The sequence below is a fragment of the Elgaria multicarinata genome, chromosome 4 (assembly GCF_023053635.1).
Source record: "Elgaria multicarinata webbii isolate HBS135686 ecotype San Diego chromosome 4, rElgMul1.1.pri, whole genome shotgun sequence".
Taxonomy (NCBI): Eukaryota; Metazoa; Chordata; class Lepidosauria; order Squamata; family Anguidae; genus Elgaria; species Elgaria multicarinata.
The window spans coordinates 89,897,992-89,914,769 of record NC_086174.1 but is presented as its reverse complement, the minus strand read 5'-3'; the positions used below and the strand labels follow the sequence as shown (position 1 = coordinate 89,914,769).

Genomic DNA, 16,778 nt, shown 5'->3' with positions numbered 1-16,778 from the left:
CCACAAAGTAGTCAACTTGTTCTGGACTGTAACAGCATAATGTAAGCTCTATGCAGACATTCTGATCTATGCATGATAAGGAGAACATGATTGCCTCAGCTGGTACCATCCCTTCACATCCATGAACTGGATGCCACATTTGCAAAGAGATATACATGTGTAGACTCAAACTGACTCCATCCCAATTATGTGGTTACAAGTTGTATGATTGGAGCCAATGTCCATTGGGGTCTAAGCCCATATGCAAATGTGATGTCCAGTGCATGGATGTCAGGTACACTGAGTTGTCAGGGCTAGTTGCAGCAGTCACAATCTCTCATTTGTCTTTTTGTTGGCATTGTACATCAACCAGTAACTGCAGCTCTGCAGCACAAGGCCCATAGCTGGGTCACAGCAAGGCAACAAGGTGTATCCTTGAATTGCCACTCGTAGCCTAGTTCAGCCTTCCCCAACCTGTGCCCTCCATATGTTTTGGACTACAACCTGCAGTATTCCTGACCATTTATCATGCTAGAGGGGCTGCTGGGAGATGAAGTACAAAACATCTGGAGGACTCCAGGTTGGGGAAGACTGGCCTAGTTATTGCACAGAAGCTAAAGTGATTGGCTGTTAGTACCAGTAAATTGAAGAGACAAAGCACTGGTATTGTATACCTCATAGTTTCTTATAGTTTTCTCACAGCAAAGAAATTGAATAGCCTCTATGTGGTCTTACAGGTGTTTGGTCAAGAAAAAAGTACACAAAACCATGTTGACTTCATGTATCGCACTCCCTACCCTGGAATGAATCTTGGTGTCTGACAGAAATGTATTTCCATTGTAGGTTTATATGTGAATTGTGGGATTATTTGTGTGGTTTCACTGCTATTTGTAGTAACTGCTTACTTTTTTTTAAAAAAAAAAATGCACCTTATTTGAATATCTGGCCATACTTTTAAATAAATCCTAAGCTAAGTTAGTAAGTGAGGGCACAATTCTACTCTTATGTCCTCTTTCGGTTTATAATTGTGATTCTATTGCCAAGCCTAGTCTTACCACTGCCTATCCTAGGCAGGGCTTTGTGGAACACTTTGGTCTAAAAAGAATCTTTATGCTATTAGCACCTGCAATCTGGACCACAGTGTGTCACAAACCATGTGACTGAAAAACGAATAACTTCAGATAACTGAAACAAGCATAGAATCATAGAATAGTAGAGTTGGAAGGGGCATATAAGGCCATCGAGTCCAATCCCCTGCTCAGTGCAGGGATGCAGAGTCCCATAGTACAGAACAAGACTCTAGCATCTTTAGTCAATCTGGTTAAATTTTGAGAACATAAGAAGAGCTGGATCACACCAAAGGCCCATCTAGTCTATCCTTCTGTTCCCACAGTGGCCAACCAGATCCCTAGGGGAAGCCTGCAAGCAGGACATGAACACAATTGTATCCTCCTGTTTGTGTTCCCGAACAACTGGTATTGAGAGGTGTACTACTTCCAATACCAGAGGTAATATATAGCATCATGACTAGTAGCCATTGATGGCCTTATTCACCATGAACTGGTCTGCACATCAACCAAACTCAGCTACTTGATTTCCAGGGCATTGGGGGAGATAATAGATTACAAACGGGCTTTTCTGTAGTGATGTCAACCTTGTAAAATATCCTTCTGAAGGAAGCGTGACAGGCCCAATTCCACTCAGCTTATCAGAAGGTTGGTAAAAACTTTCACCAGGCATTTGGGGAGACTGATCCAGTGAACAAAAAGTTGATGCTGCTTTTACAACTGTCATTACATAGCCAATATTAACGATAAGCCCTTTTTAAGGTGCATTTGAAGTGTTGGATAGACGCCTTAAATAAAACAAAAATTCAGTGGCATCCCAAACCTTGTTTTGAGTTGTGCTTTTACAGGCACTTGTAGTGGCCATTGGAAGGCTCTGCTTAGTTCAGTGGACTGTGGCAAGGTGAAACACACTGGTGAGCATGGCAGCCTGTCTAGACATAGAGCCCATAGAGAGACAGATCGCTAGCAGCATTGTTAGGTATGGAGCAGGCAACACTAGGATTTGAGAATCATGGATGGTGAAAAGGGCACTTCAAGATCCAGGACCTAGTTCCGCAGATAAAGGTGGAAAGCACCATTTTATTATTTTGCATAGAACTTTGGTCCTTGAATTTCATACCTTCTAGGAGCCTGTCAGTATTTGGTTGTCCGCAGAGGATTCTATGGCTGGGTTCACACAACACACTTACTGGGTTCACACAACACACTTACAGGCAGGCCACTGTATTCAGTCAACACATTAATGCTCCCTGCAGAAGTGTTTAAGCAGCACCCTGCTTAGTGTTTAAGCAGCATGGTTTAGCGTGTTGTCTGAACCAGGCCAGTGTGTTTTCCTCATGGTAGCTTGTATTATTAGACTAATTTAAGTTCATTCATTTCAGTGGGTTTACTCTAAGTAGGACTAACATTGGCCACAACCCAGAGCTTACGTTTTCATGTAGAACAATGAGAATTGTCTTTGGTGTTTTTGTTTGTATTTATTTATTTTAAGGGCTTGTATAGAAAGCTTTCACTTATGCAGACTCCCAAAGCAGTTTACATAATTTTGAGGTGATAACAGTAACAATAAATATTTGTACAAACAGAAGAATATTGTGAGTATTTAAAAAGACAGTTAAACACCTCAATCAAATTAAACATCATAAAAAACCTGAGTGAACAACAACAACAAAAGTTTCACTTGGTGCTGAAAGATAATGGAGAATGGCCTCTTCATGATTTCTTTATCATAAAAGATGAGATTAAGGGTTTTCAGTGTCATACAAAAGACTTAGGGGAGGAAAAGCTAAGGAGGAGGATCTTATTTGCCTCAATTTGTAGTGAGACGTGTTAAATTTCATGCTATGTATTTCTGGTGGAGGGAGACTAGGGTTGTTATACTTAGGGCACAATCCTAAGGCTGGTTAGACAGAAAAAAGGTCCTACAACCATGGCTGGCTGGGGAATGCTGGGAATTGTAGGACTTTTTTTCTGTCTAACCAGCCTTAGGATTGCATCCTTAGTGTTTTTGCCTAAGGAAGGTCTTCATCCCATCCTTCCCATTTGAATTTTTTTTTAAAAAAAATGATTCTCAACTGTCAATATACTCTGTGTATGTATACCTATATAAAAGCCAAGTATAAATATTTTCTCGCAGACTCTAGGGTTTACAAAGTAGTTAATGTTTAAAATTGCTAGAAAGCTTTTAAAAATATCCATTACCCTAAGTGTAAGTGGCAGAAGTTGGCAGAGGTTGGTTAGATGAATTATTTGGCAAATAATACAAAATACTTGTGGATATATATGCAGGACAAGTACATTTTAGCATCTCTTTTTCATTTCAAGTTTGTAATACCATGTAATTTAAAATACAGACTAGCCACTTAGAAATAGCAACCATGAGGGAACCTTATTAGGCTACTTATGTCAAAATAAAAACCCATAAAATATATATCCAAATTCATACTTCTATTTTGCAGGTTTCTGAAATAACCACTTTTCTTTAACAAGAAAACAATATTTCACTCTGTAAAGTGAGCCCCAATTCACCCATAACCTGTCCTGAAAACTGTATGAGACTAACAATAAAACACTATATTTCAGTTATACTGGCTGGATGAGAATAGGATTGCTACTCAATCCTTTACACCAGTACAGCCAAATTATGCCTGTGTAGTGATATTATGACAGCATATTGACATTATTACACTAGCGCAACTTATATCTGTGCAAGTAGTACACCATTGTAACTGATGGCATAAGGAGGGAAAGGGGTGAAAGTCTGGTGTGGGAAGAACGGAAGAGTCCAGATCCTGAGTACTTCAGTGCTAGATTTTGTGTTCCCTGCTAGCACAAAATAGCTGCTGTAACTAAATATACCAAACACTAAATACACTAAATCCAGACAAACATATCCCACAGCAACCAGTAGGGAATTAACTATTCCTCGTGTGTGTGTGTGTGTGTGTGTGTGTGCGCGTGTGTGCGTGCCAATTTTCTCTCTTGTAGGTCTGAACATTTGAAAGCCGTATGATGGACAGAAATGTAACAGATACAACTTTACCCAGCATGAAGATGCAGTGATGGGGAAAGCTCTACCAGTTATGCTTCTGTCTGTCATGTGGCTTTCAGAGGCACCTGAGCCCTATAAGAATAAGAACAAAAGGAGATCAACACTTTTCATGTGTAATGCTATCAGAACTCGCTTCTGTTCAATGTAAAGTGGCACCTTATGATGATTAACTGATCCTTCTTACTCAACTAAGCTATCTTTATGAAGGGACACATGATGGGAAGCTGGCAGTAGGTACCAGCAGATATTGGCAAGTAACCAAGTAATCTTTAGAGAAGCATGGCTGGATTGAATTAGAAATATCCTGGGCAAGAATGAGAGTGTCATCAGACAAGGGAGGGGGAATCTTCCTCTTTCTTCACACAGGGGAAGAAAGAGGAAGTAAGCAATGACCACATGGCCCATTCAGTGGGTGTTTTTATCACACTGATTTTCCTGCAGACAGCAGGAAATGATGGCACATTTCGCTTCCCCCACCCCCAAATAGATTTACCAGGGTCTTACTTGTGGCGGAAAAAAGACCAGAAGGAGTGGAAGGCACACGGGAGGCGCATGTCATCATCAAAATGACCCACGAAAAACCGTGAGTGGGCAGTAATGAGCGTGCAATAAAACACTCGCCTGTCGTGTTTTTCAGAAAACTTTTGCTTTCGATGGGATGCAAATGATGAGATTTGTTAAGTAATCTACAACACTTTTATTAAGCAACAAACGTCTCTTCTACCTGAAGAGAGTCTAATTTCCTGGAAACGTCTCCCTATGCAAATCTATGCAAACTAAGCAAGACAATTGTCCACTCAAGAAGAATAGGAAGGCTCTTCCCAAACGCCTGTAACTTCAGAGAGCCTGGTGCAGAGCCAGGTTCTGGCGTAATCCTAGTCGAACCGACTTTCTCACACCTTCCTTCCACCCCGAGTATTTGAGCTTCCAGCAGACCCTAGCATCAGCTAGCTTGTTGGGATGCTCACCTCCGGAAGAAAGCTTACTTCCCACTGAGTGGGTAGGATTTGGCCTTGAGGAGATAAGCTCTGGAGAGGGCTAACTCCCAGCTGGGGAATCACCCCTGCCCCACTGGTACAGGATGGCTTGTGTCTGGTGCTGTGTTTTCTAGTTCTGAATCTGATTCTGATTGATTACCTGAAACATCTTCTCCCAAAACGGGCAGTAGGGTTAGACATGACATCGCCTGATGATGCTCTGAGTCACCATAATGAGGCCATTGGCCCATATGCAAATCACTGCATTATCTATAATATACAGACACCTCCCTATTTGGGGAGGACACAGGTTTGCACAACACACTAACTCATACTCAGTGGTTCAGTGTGGGTTGTTGTTGAATCGTGGATTGGTAGTTTGTTGAACCATTGATTATTATGTTGTCCAAGCCCAGGTCAGTTAACTATAGCTGTGGCTTATTTTTCTCTAACCAGCCATATAGAGAACCTCTGGTTTGTTGTTGTGTTGTTAAGGGTGGATGGCAATCCACACTGCATGAATTACAAAATAGCCTGGGATCAGACAACATGCTAACTTGGTTAGCGGTTCAGTGAACAACCCCATGGTTCAACAACAACAACCCACACTGAAACACTGAGTGTGGGTTAGTGTGTTGTGTGAACAGCCCCGAAGCATGCCAAACTAAGCTGGCTTAGACTTCGCAGGAGTGAAGTGAACTGAGACGGCTTGGATCCAGCCCAGTTGGGCTTTTCCCAATGGGGTGAAACAAACCCCTTGGTGCCCAGCTTTGGTGGATGTGCCGAAGCCACATGCACACCAAAGCCTCCCTGACCAAAGCACCAGGCAAAAAGCTGCTCTTTCACCGGGCACCATCGGCCATGGAAATGCTTAGTGAGCTGCTCACCCTGCCAATTGGGAGAGCAAGCAGTGCACTAAGTAAGAGGAACCCCACTGACTAATATGAGAGCTTTGCCCTGTGTTGATTGGTGCCTTTCATGCATGGCTAAAATGGGGTTGTTGGTAACAAGCAACATTATGATTGGTGGAGTGAAAGTGTAGTCCCAAGGGATTCATTAAGAAAATTTGTAATATGTTTACCACTTTCTCCTGCTATTATTATTGTGTTGTGCTATTGTTAGGGAGCATAGAGCTTACACTGGTGTGTAACCTGTAGCACAATGGCGGCCACCATCTTGACTAGCCTATAGGATAGCTTTGCAGTGGTGTACGAGGGGTAAAGTCCAGTGAACTATGTAGGACTTACTGCTAAGCAGGATTGCTTAGTAATTCATTGTACCATTTCTACTTGTTTTAGTGTTCATCATTTTTTAAGGTCATGTCTCTTTCATACTGCGAATATATAGAATAGCAGTGTTTTCTTGTAAAACATGCCTGAATACATTATCCAATGAAAGAGTGGTTTGTTTATTTTGTCATTTGATGCATACCTTAAGTAGTCATTCAGGGCGAGGCTTGACCGTAACACCTTTTTTAGTACAAGAACATTTGCTTTATTTTATCCAGCCAAGTCCCAAAAGTATTGCTGTATTTCTCCTGCCAGATTATCTGCAGTCAATTGTGATGCTTTTGGCTCTAGCTAAAATAATGGGCACATTATAGTCCTACAAAAATGTAATGTGGTGACCTGAGTTTGCTGAGCTCTTTAAATATGCACTGAGTTGCCTTATTGAAATGTATTTATTTGGGCTTCCGTGAATAGGGAAGCTGGTGGTTATATGCACAGAGGGCAGACAAGGTTCTTTCTGGTGTCAGCTCTTCCTGTGATGGTAGCTACACTCTGAAATAGGAGGTACCCAGTATTGGCTTCCTTGGTCAGTAGTCCTCCTCCTTTAGTGGGCCCACTCCCTGCCACTGCCCATTTGCTTGCTGTCTCCCTTAGGGTCCAGTCCGCACAACTCCTCTGGGTGAGAGTTCAAGGCAAGTGGAAGATGCTGCTCCATGCCCTCACTTTTGTCACTGCCTTTATGCACAGAGAAGGCAGGTGAACAAGTCACAGAGACAGGGCCAAGGGCTGTGGGGGTCAGAAGTGAAACCCTTCCTGAAGGTGGGCCTTAGAAGATGTCCAACAGTGCCAACCCCTGGCGCTGCCCTAGGAGCATTTAATAAAAGGATTACCTGCTGTGTGAGTGTTGTAAGCAGTTGTCATTTATTTTTGTGATCATTGAAGCCTCTTCCCTCTGATTAGACTAGAGTTAATTGCTGTAGTGCAGAGGTTGGCAGAAATTAGATATGGATCTACTGGTATATCTCTGGCTATTTTGCAGCAGATCAAGGATTTCTGACTCACCATTGTTTAACAATACCAGCAACACTATGACTCCACCTTCCCCCAACTGTCCTAAATTATGCTGCTGAAATTGAGAAAGCTTGGAATGTCTAAAACTGAATTTTGCGCAGAAGGGCTGTGAGCTCCATTCAATTCTGGTACTCAAAACAAATTCCTGGGCCCAGAATTCTTCAGTTCTAAGGGTATGCCTTTTGAGGCAGGCTCTGGTTTACTAGTAAAAGTCAACATGGATCCTGCAAGCTATATAGATCCTGCAAGCCCACTCTTGCCATAAGGGTTCAACTCTACTGCAAGTTATCTATGGGCTAAGCTACTGAGGATAATGGATTGTTATGCTGCTACAATAAGTCATTGCTCTGTTCCCCATGTGATATTGCATCTGTAGTGCTGTATCCATGTTTCTACTTTGCAAGGTATTACTAGAATGCATTGTATTACTATAATGTAATACTATAATACTATTACTGTAATTTTGTTTTTTAGTCCCACCTTATGAAATAGTATTTTTCACCATTGTGCCTCTAATAAAGCCCTGCGAAGATCAGGGATATCTCAGTACTGTTGAAATATGGAAGGCAAAGTGGAATTGGACCTGCTGGCTTCACATACCGTGTGCATAGAGGACCCCTAAACTTTCATGCATGACTCACCACGAATGTGTGATAAAAACCTCATGTGAAGGAACTCTCTCTTTGCCAGTCTTTACCCTGCATTTGTGTAGGATACAGATAATGCAGACAGATCCTGCACACGCATATTGTGAGTGTAAGTTACGATCAAACTGTGAAGGGCTGAGACCGCTGCCCCCCTCATGTGTTGACTAGATATCAGGACTCTACAGGGGGGTTATATGTATGTGCATAGACACCACCATTTTTGAGCAGTTCATGCATTGTAAAATACTATCCTTAAGCTAGTTTAAAAACCCAAGTTAAAACAAGCCTAAACCTAAACCAGTTCATAAAATTGACAATAAAACAAAGCAGTGCCAGAATAGATTAACAACAATAGCAACAACAGACAGCATTAAGGTTAATATGGGAGAGGAACTATTCAGGCAAATAAGCACAACAAAATAAGATAGTTTTACCCCAAGATTTCATGCTATTGCACTTTCCATTGTGGTCCTACCTACACCACATGCATTAACTGAGATTGAGGAATAGCATCATCTGTCAAAATTCCTTTGTTTTGCAACTAACAAACTGAGACTCAATCCAGACAAGACGGAGGTACTGTTAGCGGGTGGTTCATTTGTCCGGCGAGGTGATGTTTGCCCTGTCCTGGGCGGGGTTGCACTCTCCCTAAAGGATCGGGTCCGTAGTTTGGGGGTGCTCTTGGATCCAGAACTGTCACTTGAGGCACAGGTGAACTCAGTGGCAAAGAGCACCTTTTATCAGCTCAGGCTGATATACCAGCTGCGCCCTTATCTGGACAGTGATAGCCTAGCTACAGTGATCCATGCTCTGATAACCTCTCGTTTGGATTACTGCAATGCATTATACGTGGGGCTGCCTTTGAAAACGGTCCAGAAGCTTCAGCTGGTACAAAACAGGGCAGCCCGTTTACTAACAGGGACTTGCCGGCGAGATCACATTACGCCAGTCCTTTTACAACTTCATTGGCTGCCAGTCCAGGTCCGGGCCCGATTCAAAATGCTGGTATTGACATTTAAAGCCCTAAACGGTTTGGGGCCAGGTTATTTGAAGGAACGCCTCCTCCCATATGTACCTGCCCGGACCTTAAGATCATCTACAGGGACCCTTCTCCGTGAGCCCCTGCCAAAGGAAGTGAGGCAGGTGGCTACTAGGAGGAGGGCTTTCTCCGCTGTGGCACCCCGGTTGTGGAATGAGCTCCCCAGAGAGGTCCGCCTGGCGCCTACACTGTACTCCTTTCATCGCCAGCTGAAGACCTTTTTATTCTCTCAGTATTTTAACACTTAATTTTAACTTAAATTTAAATTATACTGTTTTAACTCTGTATTTTAACCTTATATCAATTTTGCTGCATGGTTTTATCCTGGTTGTGCTTTTTTATACTGTATTTTGTATTTGTGTTTTTAACCTGTTGGTTGTTTTATGATGGTTTTAATTTTTGTGAACTGCCCAGAGAGCTTCGGCTATTGGGCGGTATAAAAATGTAATAAATAAATTAAATAAATAAATAAACTAATGGAGGCCGAGCAGTTGAATGGGAGGTGGAACCGGTTAATGTTGGCTAATATGGCAAGGAGTCTGTCCCTTCAATAACATAATCAAGTTGACTCTCTTTTTGTATTTTCAAGTTCTGGCCATTGGTGAATGTTAATTTTCCCCTTGTTTTTCAACATTACTTTCCCAGTTTCATCATTATTTTTATAATCAAAATCCTTTTGCTTGTGTCCACACGGCAAGGGAAGTGTTACATTATTTTAGATTATAAGTTCTGTGTTCCACAAGAAAGTTGGCATTTCATCCATTTGCATTCTCCTCCTGACTTCTTAGCTAGTTTCTTGTTTTCCTTCAGTCCTCCAATGAGAGCCTCAGTGGGGACTTTAGGAGGAATGAGAGTTAAACCTAGTCCCCTCAGAGGTAAAAAGGTTCAAGATATTTTCTCAAAAACCACATAATTAGAGGAATCTTCCATAAAAGCTTAGCAGTTATTTTTGCAAAGTGTACTTTCTTCAGCAGGTAGCAGTCTTCATGAATATAAGCATTCATTTGCTTGCTACCTGGCCCAGGGCAAACATCTGATTCATGAAGAACTCCCCATGTGTAAACAGGTCCTCAGGTAAAAAATATTTTGGGTCTTTTCTTTTGTATCAGAGCAAATAAAGGTCTGAGCCTGGTTTTTTGTTTTGTTTTTTTAAAGTTGGGTGGATTTTGATTTAGGTTTGTTTTGCTAAAATTATGTTTTAGAACTTTGTGGTTTTTGATGTTCTATGTTCACCTTCCCGTCTTCTCCTTTCTTCATGCATCAGGATCTCAATTGTGCTTTAAAATCCATCTCTCCTGTTACACTTTAAAAGATGTGGGTACACACTTTGCCCTATCTCCAAATGCGGGAATAACCATGTAAGCAATTGATTTTTCAGAAATAGTTATTAAAGTACAAGATCTTCTGTCTGAGGAGCTGGTAGCATTGATCTTTATGTTACATTTGTACCCTATAGCATTGAGCCATTCACTAAATCCTAACTAGATCATCTAAGATAAGTGCCTGTTGGGACTCTCAGGATACAGCACTAATCTCAAGGTGAAACCGAGGCTCTAAATGACCATAAATCAATTAAAAGCACATGGGTCCTGGCAACCACAGATACAGCAACCTACATGAAGATCAGATCTGAATGTGCTTTTATACTACCTATAGAACTTCATTGCTGGAAAATAGTTGGAACTGGAAGATTTAGTTGTGACAGAGCACCTAGCCCAATCAAAGAAGCATTCTTTGGAGTACTCTTTACAGCGCCATATATAATGCCAACCAAGAAGCATTATATATGGCATAAAGCTCTGGGGGAAGCACCCATCTCTTCCAGGCAGTCTTTGAACTGAGCTAGCCCTCAACTATATGCTGAGGATTCTTTTTAAGGTGGGGGCAAAGAAGGCTGCAATCTCAAAATAGTAAAACATTCTTTTCTGTTTCTATGCTGTAGCCTATGCGAACACCACCAGCAGCCAAATATTAAGGAGCTTTGACACTTTTAAAAGTGGCATTTCCACTTTTAACACAGTCCTTTTTGTAACACCCTGACTTCCTCCATGATGCCACATAACACACACATTCAAAGGAGTGACTCTGAAGACTGCACCCTCATCTCTTTAAATAACTTAATGAGAAGCTGCTGTAGTTCACTCTTATTCATGGAGGAACTTGCCCAAAGGCTAGACCTCTTGAGTTGCTGTTATTTATTTATTGTATTTCTATACTGCCTTAGTGAAACCAACCAAGACACTTTAGAAAAAACCCAGAAGGTAAAACATTAAAATCAACCTTAAAAACTTGGTAACAATTTAAAAACCCAAGTGAAACAGATGTATCTTAACCCCATTTCTGAAGACAGAGAGAATTGAGACTAGTCACAAATCCAAAGGGCATTGTTCCAGAGTTTGGGAGCAATGTAGGAGAAAGCCCTTTCCCATGTGCACAAGCGAGGTTATCTCTTCTGCTGATATTAAGAACTGTCCATAGTCATACTTAGATAGAAGGTACCTCAGGTAGTCAGCCCTAAGCCATTTAGAGCTTTAAAGGTTAAAACAAACATCTTTAATTCAGCCTGGAAAACAATTGGTAACTGGAACAGATCTTCCAGTATTGGGTTGATGTGATCACAATATTTTGCACAGATTAGCAGCCTAGCTACCACATTTTGCACCAGTTGAAACTTCTGGATGCTTTCAAGGGCAGCTCCATATAGAGTGCATTACAATAGTCATGTAATTAAGTCATGGATAACTATTGTCAGTTCAGATTGACTCAGGAACGGTCACAGCTCGTGCACTAGATGCAGTTGTGCAAACATATTCCGTGCCACCACTGGTGTCATGTCTAGCCCTGCTCTTCTTGGGTTGGGGGAAGGAGTTTCAGGTGATCAATCAGAATCAGACTCTGAAGTAGAGGAGACACCACCAGAAACATGGCAGGTTATACCAGTGGAGGAAGCAGCTCTCATGAGCTCTTCACCAGTTGAGAATAATCCTTCTCCAGAGCTTATCTCCTCAAGTGTAAACAACACACAGTCAGTGGGAAATCAGTATTCTTCCGAGGGGGAGGGCACGGAGAAGCTAGCCGATCTAGAGTATGCCGCAGACTAAAACAAGAAGAGCTAAAAGAAAGTGAGAGAAAGTCAGCCCAGCTAGCATCTAGTCAGAAGCTGCATCAAAACGAGTCTCTCTGAAGTTAACGCGTTCTAAGAGCTTTCCATTCTTGAAAGAACAATTGTCTCACTTAGTTTGCATAATTTTACCTAGAAGAAAGCTCCTAAATACCAGACACTCTTTAGGTGAAAAGAGATGTTTATTGCTTGAATAAAGCTTTATAGATTACCTAGCAGATCTCTTTATTATTTCCCAAGATGACAGGCGGTCTTAAAAAACATGACAACTGCCACCTGCAGAGCTAGGCAGGAGCACAGAAAAGTGCGCTTTCCAGGACTCTGGAAAATTCACAGATTCTAGAGGCCCAGAAAGCATGCTTTCCTGCCCCCCACCCCATGCCCATCAGGGCTTGAAAGGGCCTCTTAGCATTAAGAGGCCCTTTCAGGCCCCAATGGGCATGTGGGGGTAGGAGAAGAGTTATTCCCTTCCATTGTCCTTTATTATTAGATTATTTATCATATTTGTAATACAGTATGCCTTAGCGCATGTAAAATACAATTCTTTGTATGGCTGATTCATTACATAGAGCATCATCACACGGGGGGAAATCGTGTTTCCTTACCATCGCTTCTCCACCCCTGCGTTTGTCCCTAGAGGGGAAAGAGGAAGTAAACAAACACCATGTGGCCCATTCAGGGACCGTTTTAATCGCACCGCTTTTCGTGCATGCAGCAGGAAATCGTGGCACATTCAATTTTTTAAAAAAAGGTGGATTAAAAGGGGTCTATTTTGTGATGGGGGAATGGGCGGAAGGAGTGGAAGGCACGTGGGAGGCAGACGTCGTTGTCTAAAGGACGCACATACATCCGTAAGTGGGAAGTAGCAAATGTGCGATAAAACACTCACCTGATGAACTTCATGTAGTGGAATGATATGAAGCTAAGCTATTTTTTAGACGAATGGGATTCAACTATTTTTCGCATGCTGTATATTCCACCTTAGATGTGCTACACAATGTTTTGAGTTGGTTCAGCCAAGCCCTTGCTTCCAGACCGCCTTGTGTTCATTCTCAGTTCCTCTAGATTTCACCAGTTTCCCTCTCTCCCTTCTATTCCTATGTTGTCCATCCAAAGTAGAAAGAGATGGCAGATGTGTGAGGCCCAAGACCAGCATTCCTTTTCAGCTCATGTAGCCAGAGGCTGGCTTTCTCACCACAGTGGTCGGCCTGCAATTACTCAGCTGCCAAGAGGTACTGGAAGAGCAGCCAAAATGTCCGTGCCATATTCTACTTACCTGCACATTAACTGCAAATCCCCGGCACTGGCATGCAATGCAAAAAGCTTATAAAAAGCTGGTTGTACTATTGTCATTTTACTGGTATTTGAAAATCAGCTTTTGTTAGACTTTATTTCTGGTAACATGTTTATTTATGCTTGACTCATTAAATATTGTTGTATTTCTTGAACTTTGTATTTTAGGGTGAATTGATTTGACTTTTTCAGAGCTTCTCAAGATGCTCTTCAGTGTGAAGAGAGTTGGCTGTTTAGCAGATTTTGCTAGTTTACAAAGGAAGTAGGTTTGTTTGGTGAGCTATTGGCTACAAACAAATAGTGTCAACACTGGCATACCATCGGCTTGTTTTCCATTTGTGCCTGCCAGAATTCAGATCTACTAGTATAAATTATTCTGGCAGTTTTGGGTCTTGCAGGAGTGGCTTCTAAATAGAGTGGGTCATCCGTTCTGTGCTATTGTGCTCACTCAACAGGGGATTCAAGAAACCTGAGTATTATAGCTAATGGCTTCATTGACAGAAATATGTAAAAGGTACATGAGTAACCGCTGATAAGTGCTTACTGGAAGTTTATATCGCAATGTAAGTTTTCATAGTGAGAGAAACCATAGTGGTCATCCAAAGTCTGTGCAGCAATAAACCAATAGGAAAATAAATAATATTTGCATTCAGCTGTCGTTAATGCTTTACTAAGGACTGAAACATCCTGCAGTTGCTGCCAGTTTCTGTAGGAAGGTAGAAAAGTCTGTACCCAGGGGCACAAAGTAGTATTTGAGTTAAACTCTATTTTGCTATTATTTTGTTTTTTCCCAGACTTATTCTATAGATGTATTTGAAATTCTAGTAATGGAAGAAGTATTTATTATTTTTGTGCATTTTATTTATACCCTGCTTTTCTACCAAGAAAATGGAACTGAAGGTGGCTTGTAATAATAGATAAATAAAAACTTGATTAGAACAATAATAAAGCAAATACATTAAATAAATAAATAAATAAATAAACACACAATAACAATAACAGAATAAAACCAGCAACCAACCCAGCAAACCTATTTACATGCTAAAGGCCTGCTTGAATACAAATGAGTTTGCCTGCCAGCTAAAGGACAACAGAGAGGGAGCCAACCTAACCTCCCTAGGCAGAGAGTTCCACAGCTTAGGATGAGCCACTGTGGAGGCCCTCTGTCACATTGCTACCAAATGCGCAATACTGAAAGAAGAGAACCCAGGTGGGTTCATATGAGAAATGGCAGTCTTTCAGGAAGCCTGGTTCCAACCTTTTTAGGTCATAACCAACACTTTGAATTATGCTTGGAAACAGACCAGAAACCAGTGAAGGTCTTGTAACAAAGGAGTCATGTGCTTCAGGTAACTGACCTTGGTCAACCATCTGACCGCAGCATCCTGAAGTTTCTGAACAGTTTTCAAAGGCAGCCCCACGTAAAGCATATTATAGTAGTCTAATTGGGGTGTAACGAATGCATACGTGACTGTGACCAGAAGAAACAGTTCTAGTAATAGGAGCAGTTGGTGCCCTTGTCTCAGCTGTGTAAATGGGCATTTAGGTTCAGACCCAAGTCCAGGAGGATGCCCAACTTATATATTACACCAATTTGTATTCCCAGAAAATATGGAAAAAGCTAACAGACTTAATTTTAGTTACTATACAAAGGTGTTGCTGGCTGATCAATCTGTAAACACCTTGAAATCAATGCGGTGATCACTAGAAGCCAACATGGATTTGTCAAGAACAAATCCTCTCAGACTAATCTGATCTCATTTTTTGATAGGGTAACCTCCCTTGTGGACTGTGGGAATGCTGTGGACGTCATATATCTTGACTTCAGCAAAGCTTTTGACAAAGTACCACATGACATTCTGATTAACAAACTAGCTAAAAGTGGGCTAGATGGAACAACTATTAGGTGGATTCACAGTTGGCTACAGAATCGGACTCAAAGAGTACTTATCAATGGAACCTTCTCAAACTGGGGAGAGGCAACGAGTGGGGTACCGCAGGGCCCAGTCCTGGGCCCACTGCTCTTCAACATTTTTATTAATGATTTGGATGAGGAGGTGCAGGGAACGCTTATCAAATTTGCAGATGACACCAAATTGGGTGGGATAGCTAATACCCTGGAAGACAGAAACAAACTTCAAAGTGATCTTGATAGGCTGGAGTGCTGGGCTGAAAACAACAGAATGAAATTTAATAGGGATAAATGCCAAATTCTACATTTAGGAAATAGAAACCAAATGCACAGTTAAAAGATGGGGAATACTTGGCTCAGCGATACTACAAACGAGAAGGATCTTGGAATTGTTGTAGATCGCAAGCTGAATATGAGCCAACAGTGCGATATGGCTGCAAGAAAGGCAAATGCTATTTTGGGCTGCATTAAGAGAAGTATAGCTTCCAAATCACATGAGGTACTGGTTCCTCTCTATTCAGCCCTACTGTTAGTTTTACCCTACCCTGTGCCTGCTTACCCTACCCTGTGCCTGTTTGCATTCTCTTCCCCTCCTTATTGTTTTACTATGATTTTATTAGATCGTAAGCCTATGCGGCAGAGTCTTGCTATTTACTGTTTTACTCTGTACAGCACCATGTACATTGATGGTGCTATATAAATAAATAAATAAATAATAATAATAATAATAATAATAATAATAATAATAATAATAAGTTAGGCCTCATCTAGAGTATTGCGTCCAGTTCTGGGCTCCACAGTTCAAGAGGGACGCAGACAAGCTGGAGCGTGTTCAGAGGAGGGCAACCAGGATGATCAGGGGTCTGGAAACAAAGCCCTATGAAGAGAGACTGAAAGAACTGGGCATGTTTAGCCTGGAGAAGAGAAGATTGAGGGGAGACATGATAGCACTCTTCAAATCCTTAAAAGGTTGTCACACAGAGGAGGGCCAGGATCTCTTCTCGATCCTCCCAGAGTGCAGGACACGGAATAACGGGCTCAAGTTAAAGGAAGCCAGATTCCAGCTGGACATCAGGAAAAACTTCCTGATTGTTAGAGCAGTACAACAATGGAATCCGTTACCTAGGGAGGTTGTGGGCTCTCCCACACTAGAGGCCTTCAAGAGGCAGCTGGACAAGCATCTGTCAGGGATGCTTTAGGGTGGATTCCTGCATTGAGCAGGGGGTTGGACTCGATGGCCTTGTAGGCCCCTTCCAACTCTGCTATTCTATGATTCTATGATTCTATGATTCTATGACTAAACTGGTGTAGTGAGGTGATCTAAAAGTGTGTTTTGTGAGCGGAGACATTGCTGATTCAGAAGTCACATCAGGCACAAACTTACTAGTTAG

General features: G+C 41.7%; 1 protein-coding gene across 1 annotated transcript in view; it reads left to right on the top strand.

Annotated features, from left to right (window-relative positions):
- The window catches only part of NT5DC1 (5'-nucleotidase domain containing 1), a 124,782-nt gene that overhangs the window by 27,528 nt on the left and 80,476 nt on the right, over positions 1-16,778 (top strand). The window lies entirely within an intron of this gene.